Source organism: Mya arenaria, chromosome 5 (genome assembly GCF_026914265.1).
Source record: "Mya arenaria isolate MELC-2E11 chromosome 5, ASM2691426v1".
Taxonomy (NCBI): Eukaryota; Metazoa; Mollusca; class Bivalvia; order Myida; family Myidae; genus Mya; species Mya arenaria.
In genome coordinates, this window is record NC_069126.1 from 78,459,008 (window position 1) to 78,469,748 (window position 10,741).

The 10,741-nt window shown below is 32.8% G+C and overlaps 1 pseudogene; it reads left to right on the forward strand.

Moving 5' to 3' along the window:
- The window catches only part of LOC128235989 (uncharacterized), a 79,464-nt pseudogene extending 69,242 nt beyond the window's left edge, over positions 1–10,222 (forward strand).
- The last annotated feature ends 519 nt before the right edge of the window (positions 10,223–10,741 follow it).

A 10,741-nucleotide genomic window follows, 5' to 3' on the forward strand; every position in this document is an offset into this window, starting at 1 on the left:
AGTCAGAATGGTGTTCAGCTGTTGTATGTCGACTGCTTTCCTTTAATCAAGGCAATATCCATCGTTCGATCATGTGATATGTTCGACCCACAAACATCACTTTCCCGCTAGATTACCATTGAGATCTCTGAGGTAGTTGACCGCAGTGTATTTACATATCACTGTCAAGTTATTGTTTATATAAGCCAACACTTGACATTTCTTGAAACGTTGTTCTCCCTGCTATCGTTTTCCCCATGAACTTGAAGAGCAACTTCAAGTTGGTTGAACGCTGGAGTTTAGCCAGGTTTAAGAATTTAAGGAATACAACACGTCTCCACCGTGGCTGCGCACAGTCCAGAGTTGGGTAGGGCGCCTGGAGATGAAACCATGACCTGACGAACACATCACTGCGGATATGATAGCTTCCCGAGCGAACTCCGAACCGATCAGGCTCTCCTCACACAGATCCACGCTAGCACATACGTTAGGCAGAACGATCGACATGACTTCTACTGGCGTCAAGTAACTCAAATAACTCTGTTGCAGTGTTCTTTTGAAAACCAATTTAGTTATATTCTGTGTACGTTAGTGTTCTTTTGTAGTAGCTTGTGTAAGCTCAGAAAGTTTTGATCAGGTATATCGTTTCAGATCTCTTATATAGTACTTCAAGCATGCATTCTTACTTTATCGATAGAAGAAAGCCGGTACCTCGTTACCATATCACGACGAACTACCAACCAAAGCTCTTCAGATATGCTGTTCACGCCCATTTCATACTCTTGACTACTGTCAGTCATTGTTCGTAGAAAAAAAATATAAGGAGTTGTAAGGCTAAGCTTCCACGTATTCGCTGTTTCATTCACTAATTGTTAGTTTTCATCATTTTTCCTAAAACAGAGAGCCTGAACTTTAGCACGGTAAGAGTATGTTGAATACTTTAACCATAATAATTTATATGATTGCATTTTATATTAAACAGTACCTTTAGTGTAATTTAGAGTAATAATTTGTTTGTATTTAAAGAATGAAAGGGATTTTCCTCCGTGGAAATTTTTAATATCGAATATGACTTATTGATCTAAAACAAGTGAATTGTGGTGCTTGTTGCTGTTTAGTGGAATTGGCCCAACATAAAAGGTGTTTAAACATGAACAAATCGGCCGTATAATACCCATGTAAGTGCAGTAGCGGTCGAAAAGATAAATAATGCAAATATTCAATAACAAATAGCTAAAACAGGTACAACAATGGTAAACGGGGGCCGAAAACACAGTTTCAAGTCACGCAATTTTCTATTTTCACTTTGTAAACAATCAATCGTTCAGCTTATACATTCAATAACGTTTTTGTAAAGGCCTCTAGAAACATAGGTTAAAAAACCGAGAGACGCTTACACGTGTGGTCTCCGGGTAGGCGTATTTATATTGCGAGAAAGGTGATATAATTTACTTACCAGGTGAAAATACATCCTTGAAACACCGAAATTCCTTTCAACGCCGCCATTTTATTCGGCTTCACACAATTTTCCTCACTTAAAATTCGGCGAACACATTTCACGTTGGAACCCCTGCATATTACCTTCGGAGCTCAGGACGTGAAGTCGGGGATTTATTTCTTTCTACACATAGCACAACCAGAGTTTTGGCCCTAGGATCAGCAAAAATAGCATATTTGGACTTGTTGACTTGTGTCGCTCAAAACTGTTTTGCATACACTCAGGTGATTTTTAAGAGAGATACTTGATAATATAAGTTCCGGAACTCATTATTCCGTTGCACATTTTCTCGTATGGAGAAAGCTTAAAATAATGTATTTTGTGACAAACAAGTCATATGGGGCATCAGTGTCCTTAGGAAATTATAAATCCAACACAGTCAGTAACCTGCAGCAAACCAATTTCTTAAAGGCCTAATGGAACTAGTTTTGTTCTTTTTAATTACAGTCAAGCAAATTGATTTATGCTGAAAACGCCAAATTAACGTCATTGTTTTTCAGTAATGGGAATGTTTATACTAAATAACTTTTAATCTTTTACAATTCTATACAGTGAGATAAAACCTGTTTGGCTTAAACTGTTGGAAGTGTGTTTATTTTGTTTCTGGATATATATAACAATGATATAATTATTTCAATCAATAATTCAAAACTATGATATATATGATCCATGTTGATTAGTACCATTATTACTGCCTTTCGTAATTAGAATCCTATCCAATCAGTTATTCTTAATTAATGAAACTAAAATCTATGTTTAAGAAATGCAGGAATGCAACAATGTTTTATATACTCACTCATTATAAATGTTCAAGTTGGTATTAAAGTCCAACAAGGAAATAAATTTTGGGTCATGGAAAACTGGCAATTTGTTTGGGATTGTAGTATGTATGATGGGGGATAGGTTGTGCCTTACGGAAATATAAATGCTGAAATTGAACTGCCTTACCTTGTTTTCCATTGTATCTTTTAAGCTAGAGGTAAAACCCCTACAGTTTCTCATGATTAATTAACAACATACGTCATTGATTTAATATTATTATATCAGACGAACCATAAATGGAACAATGTGTGAGAAATTGAGGGAGTAACAAAAGTTTGTTCTCAAATAAGGTGCAGACACAGGTGACTGTTAATATATACTAAGTGATGTTATCAGTATTGCGATTTTGATATGTTGTTCTCATTTAAACCACTAGGGAGTTACATGCAGCCAGATCTGGGCTGGACTGGTATAAGGATAAACATTATGTACGTATATAATTATGGATGGTAACATTTAGGATATATCCTGGAATCATGATTGAAAGCTTATTTTCAATAATCGTATATCTGCTGTGTTTATTTGCAGAATATTGAATGCATTAAGAATAGTCAGAAGTATTCTGAAACATATGGCTTTGGAAACTGGAATCTTAGCCCCTGATATATTGAGCCAATAAGTGACTATTCTTATCCATGAACATATTGTACAATTATGAAATAGCGAAATATTTAGCAAAACTGCAACATTTTCAATCCTCATGCTGTTTATGGTTTAAAACTCATAGTTTTGAAATCATAGCACGCACCTGAATCAGCCGTTATTTTTGCAACCAATTTTGGTACATGTATATAGAAAAAGTTTACAAAGACCTTTTATGGGATTGCTGGTGTGGCATCAAGCGTCAAAGTCACTTTCACAAAATAATGTCTAGAGCTTAGATATTTGGTGGGTGACATGCGTCTAGTGGTTGTCTACAAAATTGTATGTGTATATTGGAAGTTGAGAATATTTATAGATTTTGGAAATCTGATGAATTTTGGTTCTTATTTATTTTGAATAGCTAAACGCTTTCAAATTCCCTAAAGATGATGATTCATAAGAATTTAACTACATTGCCATTCTCACATATGAAAGAAAACCTTCTAAAACGCTTTGGTATTGACATTAAGGTCGTACAATTTAAAGCAAATAATTAGACAATTTCTGTGTTTTTCGTTCATAAGAAAATAGAAAATATATATTTATAGACAGTTAAAAACTACTGTTTTTGTCTTTACCATGAACAACAATGTTTCATAACTTACTTGAAGCTATTTACATCTTACAAATAGTCATTCTAACATATGAAAGAATGTCGTTAAGACCTATGGGTGTTGACGTTAAGTTCGTTTAATTCTAAGAAAAACAAATATGTTAAACGATGAAAGCAATATTGCTTTGCATTTTTCAAAGTATTTGTCCAACAACATTTGTTATATTTTAAAAGTTACAACAGGCAAATTGATTTATTATCTTATATAGACTTCTTTGCAAACGTGCTTTCCTATTTTCTTTATTTTAGTAAAATCGTCGTCAGCCTTGCTTATGAAAGAAAGCCGTTTAATCATTATAGGTGTTGCCTTTAATGTCTAACATATTCTGGAAAATTTATTAATTTAGGCAAAACTCATTTTACGTTTCTCTCTTGCCGCTATCTATTGTACGAATGATAATAGCGTAAATTTATTCGTTATCTTATATTGACTTATGGTCAAACATGTTTTTCAATTTATTTATTTTATTAAATCTTCGCCATCCTCGCTTATGAAAGAACACCGCTAAGACGTTATGGGTGTTGCCTTTAATTTCTTACCATTCGAAGAAAATCTAAGTAAAATTAGTAGATTAATTAAGCCAAAATGTAAAGGTGTTGGTAAATATTCTACACCTGACAACGCACACCACGTTATTGTTTTATAATATACGTCATAGTATTCGTGTTAATTTTTGTTTCTTCTTATATTAAAAACGTGTTTTGTTTCCCGTATCCTTAACTTTTTAAAATCATCATCACTTAAGAAAGAAAGCCGTTAAGAAGTTGTGGGTGTTGCCTTTAATTTCCTATCGTTCAAAGCAAGTATCAACGAATAACTGAGAACTTAGCGTTGTAGTTTTTAATTTTGTGACGGTGATTACTCTCAGCTTTCCTATATTCTTAAATATATAATACTATATCGATACAGTTTGTTACAAACAGGCATGTATGTTGTTTCATGTAATAAAAAGCTTTAATTTCGCATCAAATGATTACGAAATGTGAAAATGTAACAGTCCTGGGCTTGGTGACAGATATCAATTTTGTCAATCTCCGGTAAGACATCTATGTAATCTAAACTAAATATTTTTAGCTTACTTTACTATTGACCTTTTCGGTTTTATAAATGCCAATTGTTTTTCTTTTGTAAATCAAAATTGTGTTTTCGTTATGTACAATGTCAAATGTCGTTCCAAAATGACATTCATTTTTCATGTCAAATGTCTTATGTCATGCAAGCGCTAGATTCAAATTTTGAATGTGCAATTTAATACATAAATCATTATGAATGTCTGCACATCCATCACATGGATTGTGGTCAACTAGCCATATACGTAGGTTTCATCCGGGTATTGCAGTTTCTCCCACTACTCGAAACCACACATGCGCATCAAGTCTTGTCAATGAAGATAAAAAAAATATTGCAAGGGATTAATTCGGATTAAATGATCAGATAGCTTAAAGGAGGAATTTTAAAGAAATATATTTTGCAATGCTGCCAAATAGATTGTATGACTCTGTGATTTCGAATGATTAGAACTCGATTGATGTGACTGTTCGGGGTTTAAAACTTAGTAAATGAAGCTTCTTTTAGTGGTGTAGAGGGTAATATAAATCGGCAAATACTCGTTGAAAAGGGTTTATTATAAACGCTGATACGAGGCATAAAGAGAGCGCTTAAACTAATAAAAACGAAAGAAATCCAAGCGATTTGTGGAAGTATTGGAAAACATAAATGTGGATGGGAACGCGATTTTGATCATTGTGGCGCTAACGTGAATAACGAGAAAAAGCGAGAATCAAATCGCGCACTCTTTTCCCCTTGATTTTTCATGGTATTTTCGAGCTTAAAACTTAGTTATTTGTTGTCAACATAAAAAAACACACGTCAATTTCAGCAATAAACCCTCTGCAACACTATTTATTGACGTTTAGTTGATCATAACCTTTGAACGTGTGTTTAATTTACCGAAAGAGTTGGTCAGCTGTTCGGCTTTTGGACTTTGGTAACTACGTTTGTATGACGGTAAGGTGCAAACATTTCTGGTCGATGATGTGAGGCGTTTTTGAAATAAAAACAGTATTATTTTATTTTTTTGAAACGAAAGAACATTGATCAGAATATGCTTGATCATGAAATGGTTGTTTATAACCGATATTTGTTAACATTCTGACAAACAACGTAGTAACCGAGACACCGTTTCCCAGTTTATCACGAGGAACATCCGGCGTTAAACTTCAACGTTTCTTGGTTTAAATTGTGGAAATTCAAGTGGTAAGTACAAATAAAATGTTATTTAATCATTAATGATTATTTTTAATCAGTATAACACAACCTACAAGCTTGATAAGTAATTTGACAGTACTTTCACATGGCAATCAAAGTAATTGTCAAAACCCGGAAGTGAATTCTGCGAATTGTTTTGTTGTTAGCAACCGATAATGACCGCCAAGGTTAAATGTTAAACGTTGTCACAGGCCTCGACGGAACCTTATGAAAAAGAATATATTCAAAATGATGATCCAGATTTTGCAAATGAACAACTTTAACTTGACAATCTTTATTATAAATGAATTTGTGCAGTCTTCTCAAAGTCAAAATATAAAAGATTCAGATGAAAGGTCAATTTTATGTTTGATAAATAATGATGATTTTGATTGTGAAGTGAACAAGAGTCTGATAGTGGACATGATGTTATGAGACTAATTTCAACGGCATAAAAAAATGTAAAATAATTATGATGGTACTCTGAGAACTGAAGATGTCAAGGAGATTCAAAATGTAAACAAACTGCAGTGTGCATACTACTATCATTTGAATGTTACTGAATAACGGTTCGGATCACCTGTTTTCATAAAGTAAAATACTATTTGATTTTTATTTGCTATCATTATTGTCTTTGAAGGTGCTGAACCATGTAGCCAAGATGTGCACTACCACTACTCATGGGATTTTGCCCAGCAAGCCCACTATCCACATCATGCCAACAAGTTGGGCCGATATATTTCGCCACCCCACAGAAGTGTCATGTGTTTCGGATGTGTGCCTTAGGTTCAGCTATGTTTTTATGGTAAGATGTCACTCTGAATTAAACATGGAGTAACAGAATAAGACAGATCTTATACAATAATGATGTACCTGTAAAAATTGTCTTTCCAAGTCAGAATTAATTTTTTAGGTTAGATTTTTTATGTTGTCAGCTTTGTATTCCTGTTCAAAAACTTTTACCTTGGCCATACTTAGAAATCCTTTTAAAAGATTCAACGTAAACAAGTTAAACACTCTTGATCTTAGCTTGGATTTTAAAAATGAATTTTAATTAGAAATAAAGATCTGTAAAAGTAATACAGCTATCTGTTAGTGTCATTTTGGGTTGTCTACATTATCTTCTTGCTGACTATTTCAGTACAATTTTATTATTATTTGTGAAATCAATTAAAGGGGCTATACACCATATGATGAAATAGCGGGAAAAAAAGAAGAAAATTGTCGAAAACTGACATAAACTTGGTATCAATGAGTACAATGCATTGAAACTAACTACATGTTACTGAAGTACCACATAGTTTACAATTATATATTTGCAGTTTTTTCGTATTGTACCATTAAAAAAGATTACTAGGTATGTATACCTAGTAGAATTCATTTGTATGCGTGATTGGCTTGTCGATGTTATCACCTGATATTACCAAGTTAGGTATAAAGCTTAGATATTCCAAAGGTTTAGAGTAAGCCTTCGTAGCACAGTAGATACAACATTGGACTGCAATTTTGGTGAATCCGGATCGAACATTTACATTTTGGTATTTTTTTTACAATTATGATATCAAAGAGTAAAACATTTTATTAAATAATTGTCCTGAGATTTGTTACAGAAAAAAACTGTTTTTGGTGCCAATCTGGTGTATAGTCCCTTTAACAATAGTTAACATTTATTTGTACAGGAAAGTAGACATTTTATCTGGTGGACGAGGCCGAATTGCCGGGGAAAGGAAGTGACAGTGTCGTGAGCCTGGCCCACCACTACTTTCAGCACTATGGTGTCGGTGAAAAACATGCTGAGGTATTTAGTGCTTCACCCATTTAAATTATCTATAGAATTTTAATGGATTAAAGGTTCAAACAGCTTATGCAAACTTTATCCTTATTGCTGAGAAGAGATTATGAGAATCAATAGTGAATATAAAAGATGATGAAACTTAACATATTTTACACCATGAAACACATTCTTACTCAGATTTTTTTTTCCATTTCACATTCGATGATTGATAACGATTGGATATTTGGATTCAACCATGGCTTATGAAATGTGTCCATCAATATAACATTGCTTTCTTCATGTACTGCATATAGCTTAAAAAAGAAAAAAAATGTATTAAATTTTCCAGGTTTATTTCGATAATGCTGTCGGCCAAAACAAGAACAATGCTGTGCTTTGGTATGCCATGTGACCTGTAATGACAGGTAAGTTTTCTTATCGTTAATAATTGTTTGTCTGATTTTTTAGGACAAATGCACTGTCTTTTGAAATCAATCACATCATTGATATCTGCGATTGGTGCTTTAATTTTAAAGGATGCAGAACTGGATGAAGTTAAAGTGTAGTTGGCAGTAATTTGATATGAGGAATATGTTAACTAAATAAACATATGTTAACACTCCATTATTGTAAGATTTATATGTCTTGAAAACTTTATTATACCCTAGTTAAAATCATTTGCTTAGTTATATTTTTTGTGAATATAGATAAGTTTTATTTACACTAAACAGATCTTCCAACAATTTTCAGGATTGCATGAGAGTGTAACACTAAACACTATGTTGGCTGGGCACACCAAATTTGCTCCTGACTGTCACTTCGGCAACTGGAAGGTCCAGTGGCGATGTTGTAATGCCGAGAATCTTCAAGAAATTGCCCACACTGTTTTCACCCCTTCAAAGTCCGGCCACAACATCCCACACTTGGTTTATGACCCTCAACAGCCAATCACAGTTCACAGTTGGAAATCATTCCTAGATACATATTTCAAAACTCTAAAGAATATTACCAAATACCACCATTTCTATGTATCAAAACATAAACCAGGAGTTTAGTATGCAAAGAGTTTGTAGATTCCTCAGAAATTGAAGTTATTCTTTTGAGGATGAGTCCAGAATGTGGTGTTTTGCCTGAAATAAAGCACGCAACGTGCCTAGATGCTGAACGTCAATCGTACCTTCAATATTCTTTTGGTCCATTCTTTAGATCTGAGTCATCAAGATCTGCAGTATGCCCTAAACCAACTCTGTGTAAAGTCGAAGTTTACTCATTTGTTGGTGAAATGTCGATTGTAGATCAAATGTTTGTTGCAAATATGAAAGAAATGAGTAAAAAATGGCTTATCACATGTAACCATAGCAACAGGCTGTTGTTTTATGTAGTTCTTTTATGTCATTTTGTACATATAATGAGCAATGTGTACTCTTTGTGTCTATGAATTAGTTTATGTGTTAGCTATAACAGACAGTTAAGTTAGTATTTCGGCATGGACACTGCATTTAAAATAAGAACATTTTTAGTGGACATTGTTTTCAAACTGGCTTACCAATGTGTAACAGAATGATCCATATCTTTTGATTTCTTTGTACAAAAATGACTAGAAACTTTAGTTTTTATACCTAAGATACTTGGTATCATTTACATGCCAATAACTTAAAACGCATTGTATATTGAGAACACATTATTTGTGGCAGACTTTGAAAATGATTGGAAATAGCATTTTCATTAGTAACCATAGCAACCGATTTTTGCTTTGACCTTTGTGGCCAATTTCTATGTCATTATAGACATTAGCAATGTGTACTTGCTATTTTAATGTTGAAGTTTATGTAACACTAGTAAAGATAAGTGATATATTTAAACAGGTATCTTGACATATATATAATATTTAAAATAAGAACAGTTTTGTTCACATTGTTTTTTATCCCTGTGTTTCATAATGTTTCATATGTTTTATAACTTTTGTGAAATTTAACGTGAAACTTTAGAGTTAATTTCTGTAAATACTTAGTATCATAAAGATGTCAATAACTTATAAATAAAAAAAAATTATGCGGACTTTCAAAAATGATTGGTAATAGCATTTTCATAAGTAACCATAGCAACTGAATTTTGCTTTGACCTTTGTTGTAAGTTTCTTTATCATTATGGACATTAGCAATGTATACTTGTTATTTTCCTTTTGTAGTGAATGTGATACTAGTAAAGATAGTTTTATATATTAATATTTTGACTTGTGTACTTCATTCAAAATAAGAACAGATTTAGCGAACATTTCGTTCAAATTGTGTTAAAGCTCTCTGTTACGAAATGTTCCATATCCATTGTTGTTTTTTTAATATTTGACTGACTAGTTCAGATTTTATTTCTGCAATTGCTTGGTATCATAAAAATGTCAATAACTTAAAACACAACTTTATGAAAAACATTATTTTTTGAGAAACATTTAGAAAATGAGGGAAAATGGCATTATCAATAGTTACCATAGCAACCAAATGCACTTATGAACTTTTCGTTAACTTTTGTAATCAAACTATGAGTGCTTATTGTTTCTATGCTAAAACTTATATGTTACATGTAAATAGTCCTTGACATGATACTTATCTGACATGGATATTTCATTCTAAATAAACACATTAGACCATACATTTTGTTCATTTCGATTTCTACACCCGTGTTACGAAAAGTACTATATTTTTTTAGTTTTTGTGAATTTTGACTTGAAACTTTGGATTTTTGTTCTAGAAATACTTGGCATCATAAAGGTTAAAATCTCTCAAAATGTCATTTTTGGGCCAGAATGATCATATTCCCATTCCCATCATTTAATGTATTTCTTTTAAAATTGCTAAGTCTATATACGGTAGTGCGTTTGTATTTGATATGGTACTACTGTTTACATAAAATTTACGTTTTGTGTGAAAGTCATAACATCTCAAACAAATTTGATAACAAGCCATATTGCTTGCGCCACTCCAGAGTTATCGCCCTGATATTATAGAGATTGCCTACTATAGCTCTTGTCCAATCATTTTTAGAATACTGTGTCACCGTATTGTTTATTGAAATAATATCTTAGAGAAGTTTGATAACTAGCCATATCGATTGAGTAATTCAAGAGTTATCGCTCTTTAATTATATAAATATCTTATATCATAATTGCCG